This window comes from Mixophyes fleayi, chromosome 1 (assembly GCF_038048845.1).
Source record: "Mixophyes fleayi isolate aMixFle1 chromosome 1, aMixFle1.hap1, whole genome shotgun sequence".
In the NCBI taxonomy this organism is placed as follows: domain Eukaryota; kingdom Metazoa; phylum Chordata; class Amphibia; order Anura; family Limnodynastidae; genus Mixophyes; species Mixophyes fleayi.
In genome coordinates, this window is record NC_134402.1 from 397,383,650 (window position 1) to 397,405,359 (window position 21,710).

Consider the following 21,710-nt stretch of genomic DNA (forward strand, 5'->3'; position numbering starts at 1 on the left):
GGTGGATATTCAGTATCATCCTATAATTTTAAGGGGGCCCTTTCTGTTCCTTCAGGTTAAACGTTGCACAATTTACAATATGTAACAGTCCAAATGTACTTTAATGTAAACCATAAATGAGACTAAACAAAGCAGTATCAAAATAGAATGTTTAAATGTTTATTCAATTACAAGGGTGGTACAAATGCTGTAGTAGGTTGGACTTTTATGTGGGCCGATATTGTCACACATCGAAGTCCAGCAGTTACTTTTTATACCCGCTGTCAGGCGCGCTCCCTCTATTCTTCCCTCTGCTCCAGGTGCAGAACAATGTGCCATAATAATAATACTTTGTACAACAGAAGGCGCATGGCCCTTTAAGAGCTCTGAACCTGTGATCATGTGTTCTGTCCTGATACCCACCTTGGTCTTCAGCTCAGCTTAGCTAATCAAACCTGCTCAGTGCACAGACCTGTGCTAGAGTATTAGGCTCCATTCTTTAACTCCAGCAGTCCTGTGCATATTGTGGCTGATTCCTGTGGATCCTGACCCAGTCTGTTCCTATCTTCTCTTCTGCCTGTCGTTTGGTACTGTGTATTCCTAATTGTTGCTGACCCGGCTTGTTCTGACAGGTCTTCAGTTTCCTGATTTGTCTTTCTGCAGTCTGTTGTGCACCAGTCCTGGCTACGATGACCAATCTCTTGCACTGGAGGCAGCACAGAGGGCCGCAACCTGCGAACTTACCTGCAGCCAAGCCCAAACCTCCTTGCTGGGGTTACTGGTGGAAACTGGTGGTTTATTAGACTCCGTGCCTCTGTTACTGCCAGCGTTAATCCAGGTGGGCGAAAGTGAATCCGTTTTATCAGCTAGAATTGTGACAGATATATAGTGGTATACTGTGACGCAACGTCTCTTACTGGCTTCATTGTAAAACTATTAATCAAATTCCATTCATTTACATTTTCTTTACCACAACTTCTAAATACTATAACACCACTCATACCCAATTTCTTATTATAATTATGATTTCATAGTGTTCATCTGTTCATTGCAATAGTCAGGGGCAGATTGGCCATACAACCTACTGGGAATTTTTTCTGGGAGGCCGCTGGCCAAATGTCTTTTTTTTTTTTTTTTAATAATAATATTTGTGAGCCCCCCTCGGGCCGGGTGCCAGCGGAGGGGGTCAGTGTGGTAGCGGGCGGCTGGCCCCTCCTTCGGGACCAGCCACCTTCATTAATGATACCCGTGTGTGGCTGTCTCCTCCAATCAGTGCTATAGACAGGAGTCACATGGGACGGCACCTATCACATGATGCAAGTCCCATGACTCCTGTCTATAGCAACGATAGGAAGAGGCAGTCACATATGCAGAGCGGCAAGAGAGACTGTGTGCATCTCTCACACAGCGGATGTTACAAGGTAAGTGTGAGTGGGGAGGGCGGGAGAATGTTAATGCAGCTTTTAATATATATAGTGTGTGAGGAGGGGTTCTTAATAAAACGTGTGAGGGGGATTAACTTTGTGTTTGACCGCCCTTGCGTGTTTTGGTTTTGGTCCCTATTTTTTTCTAAAATCCCTTTTTTTTTGCTAAAATCACGTAATTTTGCTTTTTCCCCCTACATTATTATTATCCTTAATAACACTAATTTCAAGTCATTTGCAGTTAATTTTGACAATCTCACAGGTCACAATATTATTTTCAAACACTTTCAAACAAAGACTGCAGCGACCTTGCTGGATGCTAAGCGACAGAGCTATGACTCAAACACACAGTTCATAGCACATCTAGGAAACATTGCCACACAGCAGTGGCAGAAAAGAAAAGTGGTGCAAGATGGAATTGTCCTTGGATCATGAAATCAGTTATGTTTCATTGAATCGCTCCACCCGTTCCTTGGATAACTGTAGTAATTCTACAGCTAATACTTGTCAACAGGCGCTGACTCCCCCCGGGATGCATGCTTTTATCAGACCCAGACCAATCCAGGGTCCCAGATAATGCACTAAAAAGAGCCATTGTAATTCACAGCAAAAGCAAGTTCATCACTGAGCTTTGATATAAAGTGCAGATTACAAACACTTTGTGCAATACTGATGAAACAGCAGCAAAGTGGAAAGTAATACATATACACGTCTATTTAGACATCCATGCTTAAATTACTGTGGCTTTACAAATGCTACAAATGGCTAGACAACTGTTGTCAGGATTTGGGTAAAAATAATTCCACACATAAGAGGAGGATTTTTTGGTCTTATGCCCAGGCGTGACAATGGCCTTCTTCTTATCACGTGCAAAAACTGCTTCCACTGGGGCTTGACTTACACAAACAACATTATCCTCATCAACATCCTCATTAGTGCTGTCATTAGCTACACAAATATCACCCTCATCCTGTTGAAATTCCAAAGTGGCCTCCTCAATTTGTGTATCACCGGCTACACTTGGGCTGTTCAGGCACACATCTGTAGAAATGCTGAAATGGGCCTTCTTTATGGGTACACTATCAGACAGGTCACGTTTACACATAGCACTCGTGGATAGACTCTCCTCAGGGATTTGTGTCATTTCGGAATCTGAACATACATTTTCCTCTAATTCCTTACTGTTTTCTTCCAGCTCGAAGAAGTTCATCACCAGTTTATGTCAAAGTCATCGATTATATTCTTATGAATATTGATTCAACTCCCCAAAAAATGGCTTCCTCTACAATTTACAGGTGACAGCTGTTCTTAAAAATGAGTCATATTTTCTAACACATAAAGAAACATAATCCTAAAATGCTGGTTGACCAGTTCTGAAAAAGCATCTTATAACTAACAAAGTGGACCATGCCCCTTGGTGCCTGAAAGACTCTTTTACATGCGCCCCAGCTTAAAAGAGGGTAGTCTCGATCTACAACTTGCCACTAATTTTAGACTCCTCCCACTGACAGCTTGGGATATGATTGGTATCTAGTTAAGCTGGGGAATCCCGCTTTAAATTTTAGCTGTCATCTCGCCGATTTCCGGCGACTTGAAGAAACCGGAGTATGATACATTTACCCCCAGGTGGATAAGGGGTTAGCCAAGTTGGTGCCTGTACTGCTTAGACCATCTCTGTATTTCCTATTTTTCTTGTGTCCTGTTTCTATTGGACACATTAGTCAGGCCTCCAATAAAGGGAGGCTTTTGTTTGTTCATAGTATTTTTCTGTCTGTGGTTTACTATATTGTGTGGGTCACATAGTACATTGGTAGGATGAAGGTTCTGCTGTTGTTGCATTGTTAGCAAGCACTAGAGCCAGTGCCATATATTATGTAACCAACAGGTTAGTCGAATGGGAGGACCGTTGTGTTTCTCCCCTTTCCTAGAAGTCATCGTTAGCCACAGACTCCAGTGAGAGTCCCCAATCCATGTCGCTCTTGACTGGGCCTTCACTCCTTATGAGTAAGGTATCCATGGCAGAATCTTTCCTATGGTAAATATCTGTTGCCAAGTGCCCATGCCAAGAACAGACTTGAGGTGTTGGCATCCAGAGTGGGGTCCAGTTACACCATCCCAGCCTAATACCTTGGACATTCCCACTTCACCTTCACTCCACTACCACTTCCAAAATAACCATTGCTGTCTTCTCCCTAGGAAAGATTGGGAAAGCATGTGCATGAAGGTTGCTGGGAAGGTCAGTGCTGAGCAGCAGGTGGACCAGTGTTTGACGAAGAAGTGGTTGGATAGCCTAACACTGTCTAAAGTGATAGCAACAACCCTTGCATGCAGGTCACTCCCATGGTGGCACTCACCCACATGCAGTTGATTTGACCCCACCTACTGACGATTTGGCCAAACCTATCACATGAGGCCATAGGACCACTTTACATTCCCAGAGCAGTGCAGGTAACAGAATCCATCTACGTGGGAAGCATGCATCGCCATACAAAGTAAATATGCAATGTAATTGCTAGTCTGATATTCTACAGTCTCTCAGTACAGTTATTCAGTAATTTTGTGGAAACATTTATTTTTTAAAGTTAAAAATAGATAAAATGTATTTTGAAAAAATATTAGTATTTAAAAACTTTATACATAACAAAAACTTTCAAGGAATAAAGCATTTTTAAAATTATTAACAGATTTTAATCGGTTATTTGTTAATAGAATAGATATTGCAACGGTACAAGTAGCACCATAATACTAGTGCAGTTTGCATAGGGAAGCCTTCACTGGTGCACTGGTGAAAGCTGCAAAGTTTACTGCTGTCAGGGTTATTGTGGTGATAGCATGGTTATCGGGCAAACATTAATAAATCAGACGATTGTGCTTACTTACCATCCTCAACGTCATCTCTGAACTCAATGGAATTCAGTAGGAGAGGAGAAGGAAGGTAAGGGGTGGAGAGGGCAGAAGCGTGACAAGTAGGGTGTGGTGGGAGAAGGTGCAGAGCAATAAAATAATCAGGTTCTGAAGGGCGCAGGAGAAAAGTGAGTGGTGGAAGCAAATGTTAGCAGATGAAGGGGATAGATGTCATTAGAGGGCTGAAGGATGACACACCCATAAAGAGGGATAAGAAAAGGCTCAGACACACACACACACACACAAATATGGAGGGAAACACATACAGAATTGGAAACAGAGAGGTTCACATGGGGTAGGGGGGCAGAGCTCAGGTCAGAGGGCAAGCATGTGCACTGTGTTTAAGATAAGGCTACGCCACCAATGGTAACAGAGGGGCCACAAGTTGCCACTTTATGGCTGCAAGAGCATGCAGGAGCTCACTGGCAACCAGAGTCTGAAGGAACATGTAGCTCCACTGTAGCATATTTTCCATAGATAATGTTCTGTGTTTGCTCCTGAAGTAGGGATTAGGGATTAGGGATTAAAGGTAGAAAATAATAACACTACTTACTCTTAGAGAAGCGGTTAAGCAAATTAATGAAGTAGTCAAACTCTGATCAGAGTGTCTTGCGTCTGATTGGCTGGGGAGTGTGCAAATCTCTTTGATTGTTTGTTTATTAATCATTGATGTCAGTTAAGTTCATACTTTCAAGCTGTGGCTCCACTAGAAGCAAGTACCATCATTCTGTTATGGTTTTATTTTCTTAAGTACTACCATGGTATCCAGCGGGCCCTGGATGATAGGCTTTTTTAACAAATATTACGACTTGTATCGTCACAATACCTTTTTCTGTTATTGTTGTATAACAGATGAATATCATAAAAAAGTAGTCTCTATTCTTTGAGTAAAGTATTTTAATGTTCAAGGTATTTAAACTATTATGTTTTTCTATTTTTAGTGGAACTATAAAAAAGAGCCACTTGGCAAAATCTATTCTGAACATTTTTATTTTTTAAATTAAACTCGCAGGGATCTATTTATTAAAGGGAGATAAGCCTTTTTGCAGGATTTAGGGCTTCTTCCTATTTACCAAAGCCCCCGCCTGTGGGTCTCTTGCAATGCGCATTACCATATCCCTGCGCCTATTTATCAAGGACAGTGATGGTTCATGCAGTGGTGTTTTCCTTCAATTGTGTTATACACCAGGCTCTCCTGTCACTTACCGCTGTTTTTCCCAGCTGTCCCTGCGGTCCTCCGGCTCTGCTGGTTTCAGATCTCTCTGCAAGATACTGCCCAGTCTGTCTACACTCCAGAAATCCCTCCAGAATCAGGGTATGGGACATTCCAGTAGAGTAGGCAAGTATGCAATTCCATTGAAAGTCATGGGTAAACAGTGAATAATGCAACCTCTGAGCCGGTGTTAAAATGAAGATGTTTTGCAAGGTTGAAAATTTTGTGGCCTACCACAGCTGGGATACCTCCAGTTTGTGCGCTGTCTACCCTTATAAACCCTATTAAAATTTAGCTCTCTTTCAATGGGAGCCATTTGAGGCAGGGCAATTGTAAAAAAAAAAGGCAGAAAAAAGAAAAGAAAGAAAGATGGAGGGGTTGGAAAGTGTTGGTATGTGACAACTAGTACAGATTGAGAATCCTCATCTGCAGCCTCCAACAGATGAGGTAGTGAGTATCCCAATAAGGAGAGTACTGGGCTAATAGTTGATAGACTGACACAGGAAGTAGATGGAAGTTTTCCTGTGAGGGAGGAAGTGACAAGAATCTCATCAGAAGGTTATGATAAAAGCGGCGAGTAGGCACCAGAATTACTAAGGGCAAGGCCACAGGGACAGATTTAGGGGTGGCACTGGGGGCATGTGCCCTGGGTGCCCCTCTGTCAGGGGACCTCCTGGACCATGGTGACAGTGTGGTATTAGGTGGCTGGCCCCTCCTCTGGGTCCAGCCACCTTCCTTCATTAGGTCGCTGATTTTATGATCTGTCCCTCCCTCCTTACCTTCCCCTATGTGTGGCCCCCTCCTATTCCCATCACTGATGCACCCATATCAGCTTTGAGGAATTTGCCAACCAATTGCGGCAGTTGGCAATAAGATGGATTAATGGATCTGACGCCAAGTCCTGGGAACAATTAGTGGACTTAATTTGCAGAGAGCAATTTCACCGCCGGTGCTCGCTGTTAGTGAGGAAGTGGTTATTGGACCGTAGCCCAGACACCCTGGAAAAAGCAGTGTTGGATATAGTACATGAAGGCTAAGTACTGTAGTGTGCCTAACAGACTCAGGCTGCAGTTGGAGCACATGAGTATTATAAACCTTCAGATAAGGTGCTGCAAATAAATCAGTACATTGGCAGAATAATAGCTTTTGTTAGCCGATTGCGCCACCTACATTGAGAAAGTGGAACTGTATTGTGAAGCAAACAATGTGGACAGTAAAAGGAAAGTCTCAGTTCTGATTAATGGAAAGGGAGCAAAGACACATAGTTTATTATGCAATTTGCTAACACCAGTAATGCTTGCTGGCAATGACATTCTGCAGGATCATTTAAATCAAAAACCATTAGTAATAGTTCCACAAAAATAATCAGCCCAAAGACCTTGGTATCAAAAGGGTTAGGTAAAGCACAAGGAAAATGAAGCCAGTTGTATTTGAAAAAGAAGTAGCAAGTATTGTGAAAGCAAAAAAGATGTCTTTTAGGAAATATAAGTAGACTCAGAATAATGAAGGCAAAGAGGTGTATCTTGTCAGACAGAAGGGGCCTGATTCATTAAGGCACACATTCTGAGCGCTACCCGTGCTCAGTATTAAACGCATGGATTTAGGCTTTCTGTGCACCAAATTCATCAAAGCATTCATATCAAGCTCCATGCCCTGTGGAATTCAGGCGCAGGGCCGCTCTAATACACAGGAACCTATGTACCTGTCAGCATCTGCAAAGGTGGCGGATTGGGCGGCATTACAGCCACCTGACTCGCCAACGCTAATACAGTGTAAAAGAAAAAAAAAGAAGCAAAAATGTGTGGGGTCCCCACCTACTAATGCTATTAACCCTAGTGCTACTAGCCTAATGCTGGTTACCACAAAATTGGGGAGAAAAAAATGCATGCCCCCCCCTCCCCCCGATTCTCACGAAAAACCAGCATTAGGCAAACCAGCTGGGGTTGGTGGCAGTATAGCTGGGGGCTCACACCAGGGGTCTCTCTGCCATAATGACAATTCAACTCCAGGCTGTTCAGCATAGGGTTGGGAGTGATTTAGGGATTTTATTATTTTTAGTAAAGTAATGTGGTTTAAAAGAGGGTTGTGTGGTTTATTTAAACTTTACTCTGTGGGACTATGTGGCTCAGCGGGCCCTGGGTGTCAGGGCATGGTGGCATAGTGGCATTTGTGGTTCTCCAAGTGCCAGCATGCCCAGACTGTTAAAGGCAGCCCTGGCTGGCTGGGACCTGTAATTCCACAAAGTAAAACAGTGTTTTGGACTTTTTCTTCTTTTTTTTGTTCACTTTATAACCCTATTTACACCGCTCCAGGGGTGTAGGCAGAGCTCTAGTGCTTTCAGCACCTGGCTGGGTATTTCTAGAGGGGAGACCCGCACAATTTTTTGCGGAACCCACTCCCTAGGGAATTCAGCCCTGTGCAGAACAGCCTGGGTTGGTTTGTCATTATAGCAGGGGGACCTTCTGCTGCGTGACCCCCTGCTATAATGCCACCAACCATGGCTGGTTTGCCTAGTGCTGGTTTTCGTGAAATTAGGGGGACTCCACGCTTTTTGCCCCCCGATTTTGCGGCAACCAGCACTAGGCTAGCAGCACTAAGGTTAATAGCATTAGGGGGGTGGGAACCCATGCTTTTTAAAAAATATATATTATATATAATATATCTATTTTTGTAATGCTGTTGGACCTGCAGGCTCAACTTACACTAGCCCCAGAGCTGATGCAAGTGATATGTCTACAAAACCAGGTTACTTCCACGCCCATAGAGCTTGCTATGGTCGTTGCTGTGTATGCTCGAGTTGACTCCTACTGTACATTGACTAGGGGAGAACACCCCTTTGACGCCCAGGACACCTCCTAAATTGTAGGCTGTAGTCACTGCTCTTTCCGTACCAGGGCCCTCTTAACAACATTATGGGCCCCTGGGCAGAGCAGTGCACTGGGGCCCCTACATATATATATATATATATATATATATACATATATATATATATATATATATATGTGTGTGTGTGTGTGTGTGTAAAATAAAAGTGATTTTATATATATATATATATATATATATATATATAATCACTTTCAGCCGCCAGCGTCCCTTTAAATAAAAACAAAACAAAACCCTTAACTAACCTTTTAATCAGCTTATTCTCCTCTTCACTTTTCTTCCGTCACTGCTGCTGCCTGCTGAATGCTGTTTTCGCGCGGGGGACTCCTCTGTGCTGCGCTCCGCAATGGATGTCGGACGTGATGACATCACGCCCGACATGCACTGCGAGCGCCACACGGAGGTGGAGACCAGGGAGGGAGCCGGATCGCCAGCTGACCGCAAGGTAAGTATTTCCTTTCTTCTTTTTTTTTGCAGCGCTGCCTCGACGGGCTCCCGGGCACCTGCCCATTGTGCCCAATGGGAGAGACGGCCCTGTTCCGTACACTGTCACATCGAAAAGGACTTCTTTACCGTCCGTATCTGACAGTTCTGAGCATGAGCAGAGAGATATTACGCACAATATGCTTGAAATCAGCAGATACGTTTATGCCTTGATGAATCTGACTCAAGGATGCTAGGAAGCTAATTAGGGACACGATTCATCAAGGAACGCAAACGCATACGCATCTGCTATGCATACTTTGAGTGACGCAAACCAGTATGCGAGTGAAATAAGCACCTCAAACAGCAAAAACACACCCTCCTGTGGTCCACTACACTTAAGGGACGGAAATAAGCAGTGCAAACGTTATAAAACACACCTACCTGCGGATCTTTAAACATGGTACAAGCACAAGCGACGGCTCTCAACTGATTGGCGGCAAGCTAAGCAATGTATACTTCACGCCCACTGTGGGAGGGGCCAACAGTTTGTTTATACACTATTGTCTTCTCTCCTCCTGTCTCCACCACTTTTAACTCTGCTCACCAGCTACCTAGCCTTCCTCCTCGATGACCCCCTTCCCCCGTCCCCTCTCGCTCCCTCCTCTTCCCCCTGGGGGTCTCCCTCTTTTCCGTGCCCTCCTTCCTAGGTGCCGCTGTTGGCGGACCTACCCCTCTCCCCTCCCCCACCTCTCTAGCTGTGCCCTGAGCTCACTGAGTTACTGTGATTACTGTTTACTGTTCTGTGCTGTCTCATCTCGTATTGTAATTTTGTTTGTCCCTGTAAGGCGCTACGGACACCTAGTGGCGCCCTATAAATAAAAATTAATAATAATAATACACAACACAACACAAATGTCTGGTCGTTATTTTTACGAGATAGCTCTTTACTCATTAATCACTGACAAATAACAATGATGTGCAACACTCTGAACGTTGTTTTTCCTTTGCTACTAATTAGCGTAATACACACTTTTAACAAACACATTGTTCACGATTTTCTGTGTTTAGGATTTCAAGTCGCCGTATAGTGCGCAAAATGCATGGACATGCCTACATTAAAAACACATGACTAACGAATATATCAAAATGCATGTGGTGTAAATACATCTTGCGTTTTCAGCAAAATGCATAGCATACTCTTCCATAAAGGATACACACAAGAGTGTATACAACCTCCACACAGAGAAAGGGTTTCTGTCTGGATTAGAACTCATGAGTGAGTGTATGGAAAGTGGGACAGCTCCCCACTAGGCCAACCTGAGATTTGAAAAAACACAGACAACACCAACCATACAGCATGCGTGCTACACAGGCAACTGACACTTAATAGTACTCTTCATTAATCACACTCATTACACACAAAATAATAATCTTACAGGTAGCTCTCTGGTTAGCACTTTGGACTCTCAACACAACAGCCAAAAGTTCAAATACCAAACATACCCACAAGTATTGTGTGGACTGGATATATTATAACAAGGAACACATGAACTTCACACAATGGTTTCATTTTTGAAATGGGTTTTGTTTTAAGTGCTCACCCACATTGTAAAATAAGGCCTCATATTTATCCTGTATGGTAAGATTTACATTTTTGGGGGTGTACTTTATACAAGCCGCAGGGCTCACACTTCACACATGCACATTATTATGTCCATGCTTACATTTATTACTACAAATGGACTAAGATGGGGGGGGGGGGGTTGTAGGGGTTAGCCTCCTTGGAGTTACATGCAACATTGGCTGCAAAAAGATTTTCATCTGGATCCACTGCGTACAGGTAAGGTCATGTACTTAGCTTTTTCAAAACAGAACGCTCACCACACTCCAGTATCATGGAGCTTTGCAACGCTTGCACTTCTGCCTTACACCACTGACGCCACTTCTGGGTACAGTTTCCATGTTTCCATGTTCTCTTCAATGTGTGACTGGCTTTGCTCTGACACTTGAACATAACTTTGGACTATCACTACAATGACACATGATTTTGGGAAATTGTAAATTAGCTAGGGCATTTGACATTTGGGAATTTATCTTGCACACAGGGCCTACAGATGCCATACCTCTTACAGGGGTGGCTTGTTGGTGGAGGGCACATGTTCCTTTTGGATGAAATGCATACAGCAAATCAGAATCTTTTCTGCTAGAGAAATTATGTCAGCGAAAATCCATCTGGCTGAAATGTTACTATTTTCGGGTTATTATATATATTCTCTTTTATCCTTACAACCACATGTAGGATAAATAGATGAATAAACACACACACACAAAGGTTTTTTTAGTTAAACTTATATATTTTTTACATATTTACAAACAAAAACATCATTTAACATTTTTAATGTTAAACTATTTACATAAAAATAAAAAACAAATGTAAAAAAAAACTAGTCATACAATCTACAACAATAGGCCAGTTTGGCCTCAATCTTCTCCATATGTTCCTCCTGCTCTTTTTGGAGATCCTTGATTTTTTGCCACGAGGCAAAATGTCAAGCTTGGTGGGGGGGGGGGCAATTCTCAGTTTCCTCCATGTGTGCTGAAAAAAAACAGAAAATAAACATTACATACATGTATACCTATTTGATCAAACAGACAGGATTTACTAGAGATGTGTAGTGTTACATTACTTTAAAATGTTAGGCTTCTGGCAACAAAACCATTTGGACGCACATTAGACGTTGATAAGGCATTTGGATCAATGTACTACATTCTGGTGAGCCACGGAGAGAGGGAAATGGACAGGGTTGTCTTATCCAGCATTATAGGCCCCAGGGCAAAGCACTACCATGGGCCACTACCTACACAATAACTCACAGGAATTTAAAAGAATTTGGTTGATATTTGAATTTAAAATCAAGTGATTAATATACTGACAAGTTGACCAGGCTAGCGGCCACATTTTTTAGGGCCCTGCCCTGCGTGCCCATGTGTTAAGATGGCTCTGGATGTGGTTTGAGTGTTTAATGTATATCAAATTTGTAGCCAGATGTTATGTGTTAAACCTGTGGCATTTATGTCACCATTTAATCAACATCATGTGTCACAGCAGGGGTTATGTACAAGTATAATGGACATCTCAATCTTATCAAATTAGGTCCATCACTTTTCTCAAATACTTACTATCATCAAAAGCCACTGCCTCTTGGCTGCCCGATGCTGCCTCCTCCAATCGTTGGTCCTCCGGGTCAGCCACCTCCTCCTCTACCACTGCCGCTGCCACTGCCACTGGCACCGCCACAGGCTCCTCCTCCGATTACACTGCCACTGCCACGGCACAGGCTCCTCCTCCTCCTCCGATGACACTGCCACTGCAACCGCCACCGGCAAAGGATCCTCCTCCTCCTTCGATGACACTGCCACTGCCACCGCCACCGGCACAGGCTCCTCCTCCTCCTCCGATGACACTGCCACTGCCACCGCCACTGGCTGCTCCTCCTCCTCCTCCTCCTCCTCTGCCTGCGCCTCCACCACTGCCCGGCGGCATTGCCAGCGTTCCCAGCGTGCCCGGTCTGTTGGAAAAAAGGAAATTTAAAAAAAAGGACATGTTAACACAATCACCAGCTGAAAAAAACTGATAGTATTATCACAATCAGGTGATCATACATGTTTAATAAACTTTGCATTGCCAGCAGACAGAAATATTAGCTACTAACAAAGCAAGGAGCTAAACATGATGAACACAAAGCATTTCACATGACCTGTCACAATTTTATTTTTTTTCCATAGAGATGTGGAATTTCTCAGTGGCCTAGTGGTCAGCACTTTGCTCTCACAGCACTGGGGTCAGGAGTTCAAGTTCTTGATTATTGTTTCATATGTGTGGAGTTTGGCGGCTTGCTCCATATTTGCATGTGTTGACTACCACACTCCCCAAACATACTACTGGCCGCCTAATTTGGTTTTTGTCGAAATTGCCAGTAGTATGTTTTTTCATGTTGGTGAATTAAAGTCTGCAAACTCCCATGGGGCTGGTAATGATGTCAATTAGTTCTTTCTTTACAGGACCACTGAATTAGTGGATGGATCTCAAAATCTTTGAATGTTGAGTATACTTTGGAAATCACCCTTTGTTGGGACTATCTCACAGTCTAAATAGGCAGTTAAATAATGATTGATTAGCTATATGTAGTACACTCTGTAATCTGTTTGCATCTTATGGGAGCTTGTTAAAATTTGTCTAAACACTAAGGTGTTTGGTATTTGAAACATGCCTTTTAAATCTTTGCCCAATAATGACAACACATCTGCCACTCCAAAATGTTTTTACGGTTAGACCAGCAAGTTACAGCACTCGGGTCAAGAGTTAGAATGCCTGATTCCAAAAACCACCCTTAATGTTCAGATTTGTCACACAAAAACATTTAGGTCAGTAAATTGTCAGCAGACAAATGTAGGAGACAGGAGGCAAAGCATTTTGGGTGGACTGGAAGGGGCATGACCTTTATAGTGTGCTTGCACATTGTTATGTAGGCCATGTCAGGTGATTAGGGTGAACATATTTACAAACATATAGCAAATATATATGTGTCCACGTGTTTTTTGCGATTAATAGAGAACTCACTTCCTATAATCTCCTGGCGGAGTTCAGCAAGGAGCCTGGGCTGACGGCGCTGGAGATCGCTCTAGCGCCTCTGGAGCTGGACGATGCTCCTGCGTGTCTGAATCCGCAGGCGGAGGTGTCTGCGGATCCTCTGGTACGCCTGCAGTTTTATTTCATTTGAAATGTATCTCCCCGAGGGCACGTTATCCATGCCCTCGGTGAGCACTCGCAGCTCGCGTCTGGAAAAGATAGCTGCCCTCATGGTTTTTCGCACAAGCTATCAAAATGGAAGTATTCTGCTCTGTGATTGGTTCTCTCAGCACGTATGGGCGCCCTAACGTCACACGCGGATCTTTCAGACACCTGTGTGTGTAATGGTTGCCTCTCCCACCAAGAACATGGCGCCCGCCTGCAATGAGACGAGTACTCTGTGCTCTGCAATTAGGAAGAAGAGTGTACACCTGGTTTATTAATCCAAACCTCCATTTAAACCCACCTGTGCTTTGCTTTACTGCCTGTTCATTAGCTTATTTGCCAGGACAGGACACATTCAAGATTTGAATATATTTTGATGCTTTGCCTAAAAAGCAAACAACAAACAGTAAGTACAAAACTAAATGAGGGATTGTAATATTTCCAAATTGTTTGTATTTCCTAATGTAGGCATCTGTTTGGTATGAAATATGTGTGTCCTAGCTGTAATTAAAGTGCTATATAAATGGGCCTTGCCCTCACATTTAACATGGAAATAATGCAATAGTAGCCTACACTATGCTAAGTTCTTTTACCTTATCCATATTGCACTCAATAATTTTTGGAGGTTAGCAATGTTGAACACATTACCTTTACTTGGTTTGTAAATATTTTGTATATTTATTTTGCCAGGCCACACCACACATTAGCCACTTTAAATTGAAAAGAAATTTGGCTTTTTGTGAAAACCTTTTAAAAAGTAAGTATAAATATTTAACATATCTTGGAGTATATCCCAATTGTTTGTATCTCCTAATGTAGCCAACTGTTTGGTATGAAATATGTGTGTCCTAGCTGTAATTAAAGTGCTATATAAATGGCCCTTGCCCTGACATTTAACATGGAAATAATGCAATAGTAGCCTACACTATGCTAAGTTATTTTACCTTATCCATATTCAACACACTAATAAATAGCTCATTGCATTGAAGGACACATGGCTCCAAATGTATACACTTATTTTGGCGCATACCTAACAAATTGCATTTGGAGTACACACTTAAGTGTGTTGCTGGCTGATCTGTACCCAAAGATTAATATTTAAACCATAATATAGGGTTTGCTACTCTGCAACTCTGAGTGTGATATCCTTCATTTTGGTGTGTTGATAACCTCTGTTAACCAATGTTATGCTTTTAAAAGTGACGAGTGGTAGTAGTAGTAGTGGAATGTGGCAATAGTATTTGTCGAATATGTCTGTCAAAATGCAGTGGACAAACTCAATGTTCATTAAATATACAAGCCACAATGTTTATTATAATAAGGGGCATGTGTTTTATACATAGTTAGAAGTTTGTGAAATGCTACCTTATTTAGGGGGTGTTTGGCCTTAGAATCTGTATAAGCACCTGACTGTTTGCATTGCCTATAAAGCCACTAATTATCTTTCAAATAGGAATATGTCTGATGCTGGCGCCAGTGGTGAGCAGGCACCAGGTGTGCCAAGTCTGCGCAAACACAATTTTAATGAGCATGAGCTTGAAGTCCTGGTAGATGAAGTGCTGAGGAGATTTCACAGTGACCAGCGCCAAATCACAGGACACGAGCGCCAAACTCATTGGCACCAAATTACCCACCTCATAAATGATATATCTCCATATGTGCGTACAAAGATTGAAGTACAGTAAAGGTAGTAATCCACATTTTAAACAATAGCCCTATTTAACTTGTCTGACTGTGTATACTAGTTTAATAATATGTATAGATATAGAAAAATATGGATATTGTGACATAGTAGTATTAGTCAACTGTGAGGTGAAACCACCTTGTGTCTCTAAAGCATTTGTTCATCAGGGCCTTTGTTTAAAGAAACTAACAGCATGGGCCTTGGTCACATTTACATAATAAGTTTCCAACATTATCCACGCTTGAAAAGGGCAAAATGTTTTTCAGTGTATCTGTTGTAGAAATTGGTGTGATTAGCAAACGTGCACTGTTTTATTTTAAATTCTGTCTCATTTGGATTGTAAGCTGCTATGTGAGCCAATAACGTTTGTCTATTCCACAGATGGGCACACTATAAAGCACGCCTGAAATTGAAGCTTGCTAAACTGCACAGGCATGCACTAGGGACTGGTGGGTGTCCTCCACTGGATATTCACTTAACACCCCTAGAGGAGCGTGCAAGGGCAGCAATTGCTCTGGTGGAGATTGTTGGGGTGGGCGACATAGACACTGGCTATAGCCCGAACAGGAGATGCCGGTCCACTAGGTACATGATGAGTTTGCTTAGTTAATGTCTGTAAAGGTTTCTATCTGTCTGAGCAAATGTGTAAACTCTTAGGATGTGTCTGAAGGTAAACTTTAATTGCACAATGTCTTAGCCTATCAGATTGGAGGAAATGTAATGTAGACACTGAAGTGAAAATGTCTCTATATGTACAGTTTTGTGTGTAAGTAAAAAAAAAAAATAAGTGGCAATGTCTGCTTTTGGTGACTGTGAAGGACTGCAAGCACATTAAATGTCATTTCAGACTTGACCAATGCTACATCAGGCGTACTTCAATATGTGTAAAAATAACATTATTGTACCGTACTGTTTGTATAGAATATGTTAATGTTTGTATTTATTCTCTCTACAGATTCAGAGCAGCAGCCCGCTGCACCCGTCGAGGAAGTTGCCCGTGATGTGGAGGCGGCTCCGGTGGATCCAGCTGACCATGTATTGGTGCGGTCACTCTCACACGCATCCCAAAGACTTCAAAATGCCACTGAAGCACAGAATGTTCACCTGGCACTAATAGCGAGCACTGTCCAACACACGGATCAACAATTTACCAGTCTCAATAGCACACTCTCCACTTTCATGAGCACACACACCTCTTTAATGACCACACACAACTCTTTAATGACCACACACACCACCCAAATGGATACTTTAAATACCACATTGTCAAATATCGCAACACTCCTGGGTGATCTCTTGCATGCCCACTCCCAACGCACCTCCGGCACGTTCCCTTCACCCAGGTCAGATTATTTTTTCACCAGCTCCCATACCCATTTGGCTGGTGGCACAAACCTCCCTGTTTTGTCTGACTCCTCCCTCCCTGTTGTTTCTGGTGCATCCACCATCCCTGTTGTGTCTGACTCCTCCCTCCCTGTTGTTTCTGGTGCATCCACCATCCCTGTTGTGTCTGACTCCTCCCTCCCTGTTGTTTCTGGTGCGTCCAACATCCCTGTTGTGTCTGACTCCTCCCTCCCTGTTGTTTCTGGTGCGTCCACCCTCCCTGTTGTGTCTGACTCCTCCCTCCCTGTTGTTTCTGGTGCATCCACCCTCCCTGTTGTGTCTGACTCCACCCTCCCTGTTGTTTCTGGTGCGTCCACCCTCCCTGTTGTGTTTGACTCCTCCCTCCCTGTTGTTTCTGGTGCGTCCACCCTCCCTGTTGTGTCTGACTCCTCCCTCCTTGACCCAAGTCTATGTCATCTTATGTGTTTAGCATTTGCCCCTGGCTTTGGCCCACCCCCTGTCGTGGTCCCTTCCCAATCCCCTGTCGTGGTCCCTTCCCAATCCCCTGTCGTGGTCCCTTCCCAATCCCCTGTCGTGGTCCCTTCCCAATCCCCTGTCCATGAGGCTGCACCTTCACATCGTCGGACACAATACGTTTCCCGTACAGGTTTGACTGGTTCCTCTGACTCCTCTACATCACGGGTGACAAGAAGTAGGAGTCGGACACACTCCAGTCCAAGACCATATAAAAAGCCCAAAAAAAAAATGATATTTATTTTGGGAAATAAACCTTATTTAATATATTGCCAAAAATATATGTATATTTGTTTTACAATTAAAGTGTAATTTACTAATGAAAGTATGTGTTTCTTTATTTGCTATTGCATAATCTATTATGGTTTCTTTTAAGCAATACTTGTTATCAAGTCTAAGCAAAGTATTATCTCAGAACCCACGCCCAGAATCATTAAGGTTCTTTAAGGAATGGGTATCTACTTTCAGTGTGGTGTCCAAAAGGAAGGCCCAGATTGATTAAGGTTCAGAAATGAAGAGAATGCTTATTGCAATATTCTGGGAGAAACCATGTAAAAATGCCAGGGGAGTAAATTAGCAAACGGTTTTTTGCAAAAGTTAAATACTGTCTGTATCTTAATATAGTGCACCAATACTTGTTAGCTTATTTGAACACGGAAATATTAAGTTCATCTAGGACCTCTCCTACCCCCCAAAAAAAACTGCAAACTCAATTTTTTTTACATACCCCTCCAATACCACATGGTTTTGCCTGACTTAGTTACTTTGCCTTACCTTTCCAGAATGACTCAGGGCCATGGTTTGGTCAAGAAGACTTAAACAAGAAGTTTATCAAGCTAAGCTTCGGAATAAATTTGCCTCAGTGTTTCTTTCTTTGTGTGAGTAAATGTTTTGAAAACAAGCGTGCAACTACTACAGTGCCCCTTTATAGGTTGGCCAAATCATCCAGTAAAGGAAGTATTGCATTTGTAAACTGTAACCTGACACAAAGGAGCCACAAAGAACAGGTGCAAATAGCACCAAAATACTCCTAACAATTTTTGACATAATGCCACAGGGCAAGTATTGTTAACTACTATTCAGAACCGCTCTGATTGTAGAAAATGGCAAAATATCTAATAAGGCATTTGCATTTAAGAATAGTGCTAATGCACAGTGTGTGGCACACCAGTCACCCTTTAGCATAACGCTTGTTTAAATGTTACTTAATGTCCTTATTGCACTAAGCACATATAGTTAGTGACTCAAATTGAGATATTAGGCGCACTTACCCCATCCACCGCTGTCATATCACTGCTACCTGGGTCCCTTCTGGTCGTCTGCAACATTCCCGTCCTCCACACCTCCATTTGAAAACAAACACACACTGTTTGTTCTGCTGCATGGGCGCGGCCATCTTGGATGCAGTCAGGTGATCATTCCAGACCAACCAGATTCAGCAGCTGTGATCAAATGAACTGATCAGCCAATAGTTGTTTGGGACACGCTATTTAAACCTGCTACTGTGATCTGTTCATTGCCAGAACAACACACATCTCTCCAGAGGATAGTTCTTGGCTCCAGTGTTCCTGGCTGCATTACAAATGCTGTGTTTCTGTCCACATTTCCAGACTGCTCATTCCCCTGCTATATTCGCCAATCATCAAGAACATGAGCAGAAAGATCATCCAGGCTGCTAGGTTCTTAATTAGTCCTGCTCCAGCTAGTCCCAAGGGTCCCGAATCGAATCAAGAAATACAGACGACCGTGACAGTTTGACACAATATAAGGGTGTATGTAGTCTTGTGTGAGCTGTTTGCTGTGTGTCTGGCTAATCATGTAAGAAGGACACTAAAAACATGGCAGTTTGGATATGGTTTACGCTGGCAAAGAAGCACACCCTCTAATCCAATTAAGTAGACACCACATTATCTACATCACCTAGTGATGGATGTCCAAGAGGTAGTTTGTCACCAAAATTGCTCGATCCAGTCGTTATTTTACTCAACTCTATGGTCTGATTCCACAATTGCATGACAGTTTTAAACAATTTGGAAGCCTTAATATCTTATTTGTCCAAACTGACCTTACAGTTTATTTACTTATGAACATTGTGATTCATTCATTGCTATACTGGCCACGACACTAGGTTTTTGCTCCCTTCCAGTTGTGGATTAAATTTAAGCAAGGCCAAGCTAATTGACATCACGTGTAAATTATTATAATTGGTCGTTTGGTATGTTGAGATTTATTTTAAATACACAGGTACCCATTGCACACGATCACCGGGCCTGATTGATTAAGGATGTTAAAAGATTAGTATCCTTATTTCAGTGTCCTGGACAAAACCATGTTACAATGCAAGGGGTGCAAATGTGTGTTGTATTTTGCTCATAAGTTAAATGCTGACAGTTTTTTCATGTAACACACACCTAACAAGTTTAAATTTCAGTGTAGAAATAAGCTATTACGTTTTTGTCAGACATGTAAAAACAGTTAGTGTTTAACCTTTGTGCCAAAAAAACACACATTTGCACCACTTCCATTGTAACATGGTTTTGTCCAGGACACTGAAATAAGGATACTATTCATTTAAGATCCTTAATCAATCAGGCCCACCATCTATAAATCTAAAAATTTGGTTGCCTTGCATAACAAATTAAACAGCAACAATAGCAATCAGACATTAAACCATCAAATGACTGTGTGCTCGGGCAGACACTCTTGGATTAAATGGTGTCCTTAAAGGATTTTTAACATTGACCCATCATCCTAAAGGGAAGTAATTTTTACCTGTTGGATTTGTAGTTCCCTTGGCCAAGCCATGGCCAAATGCAAGAGGTGCAAATGAGTCTTCACATTTACTAGCATGTTTAAACAGTCATAGCTTCTATTCTGCCCCAAACTAACACAATTTACTATTTACACACACACTGACATATGATTTGAAGTCAAACCTAGCTGGAATGTGCCTTTTGTCGATATGTTATATTTACAGAGGGAAATCTAACTGAAATTTGGATTGTCTTAAAATTACACATTTATACACCACAATAAAATTTTAAACAGACATTGTCAAGGGCACCAAACATGTCAAGTGACTGCTGGCAACAATGTGTGTAATCAGACTAATGTAACTAGTGCTAATTTGGAATAAGTGTGTTGTCTGTAAACTCAAATTTCGCAGACTGGACCAATTAACAAACTAGGTGAAGTATTACTTATCACAACAATGAAACATTGTAAATACACCATGAAAAGGGTGTATACTGGATTATTTGCTGTTCTAAAGGTGGGTTACACATAATGTTAATCTGCCCTTGTAGCAAGACTCCACTAGCTTAGGACACTAACGCATTTCCCATCATTGTTAGTGTTGGGTTTGTGTCTGCCATGTGGGTGTTGGGCCACTTTGAAACAAAGTGCCACTAGCACAGGAGAAAGATTGTTATCCTGTTTGGGCAAGGGCCAAAAGTTGGTAGTGTTGGACGTAACGCGGTAACATTTTAGGGGCCAAAAGTTGGTAGTGTTGGACGTAACGCGGTAACATTTTAGTATTATTTGTATGCGTTACACATTTTTAAATGCCTATATTGCTAGGCACATACCATGTTCCCTCTAAAAGCTGAAAGTGTACAAGAAATTTACTACTAAGCAACCAAACACACATACAAACCTCCAAACTAAACTCAATTTCTATAACTGAACATTAACACCATAGAGTGTGTTTGTGGGCTATGGTGTGTCTGTGGCAAAGGACAAAAGAACCACACATTGAAATAATATATTTACCAAGTATACCTGTTCCACAATAGTTAGGAAAGAAATACACATGGATTTATGTGTATTCAAAGAGAAATCACTGCACTATAGTAATGGTACAAAATGGCATGACAACAGATTGCTGAGTCATTTGCAGGATAAGATATATTTATTACATATATGAATCCAAACGTGCTAACAAAAACATAGCAAAGAAGTGAATGGTCTGTGTGTGGCAAAGTTCCTTGTATGAAGAGATGACAATCTGGCCAGACTGAAGAGAGACATAAGCAGGCTTGGAGCTCTGGAGAAATACTTCAACATGTAGTCAGACACAAATTGCACAACTCCAAAATCCACGCGTACAGCGCCCTGTTGAATCGGAATCAAGCATTTAATATTGCAATATTAGCTCACAAATAACTTGCATTTAGGTATCTAGTGGATGACTTGTTAATCAATAAGTTTACCACTGTATTGAAATGTGTAAAAAAAGCAGGTAATAATCTACACAATAGTGTCTAAAAATGGCTTGTGTGTTTGAGCTACATCTTTGATTCTGATTGTACTATTTGACATGATTACAAACCACAAAACCATAGGTAACATAGCTAGCATATGTTTGGTTTGCACACCCACACATTCCAGGCTTAGTAATGACATTATTGTATGGAGCACACTCACTTGACAGTCCCATTTTAGTGCTGATAACACTATACGACTTACATTTGTCAACACCCTTCACCATGGCAACTTCCACCAACTCAAAAGGAAAGTGCAATGCCACAAAGGCCAGCACTCCAG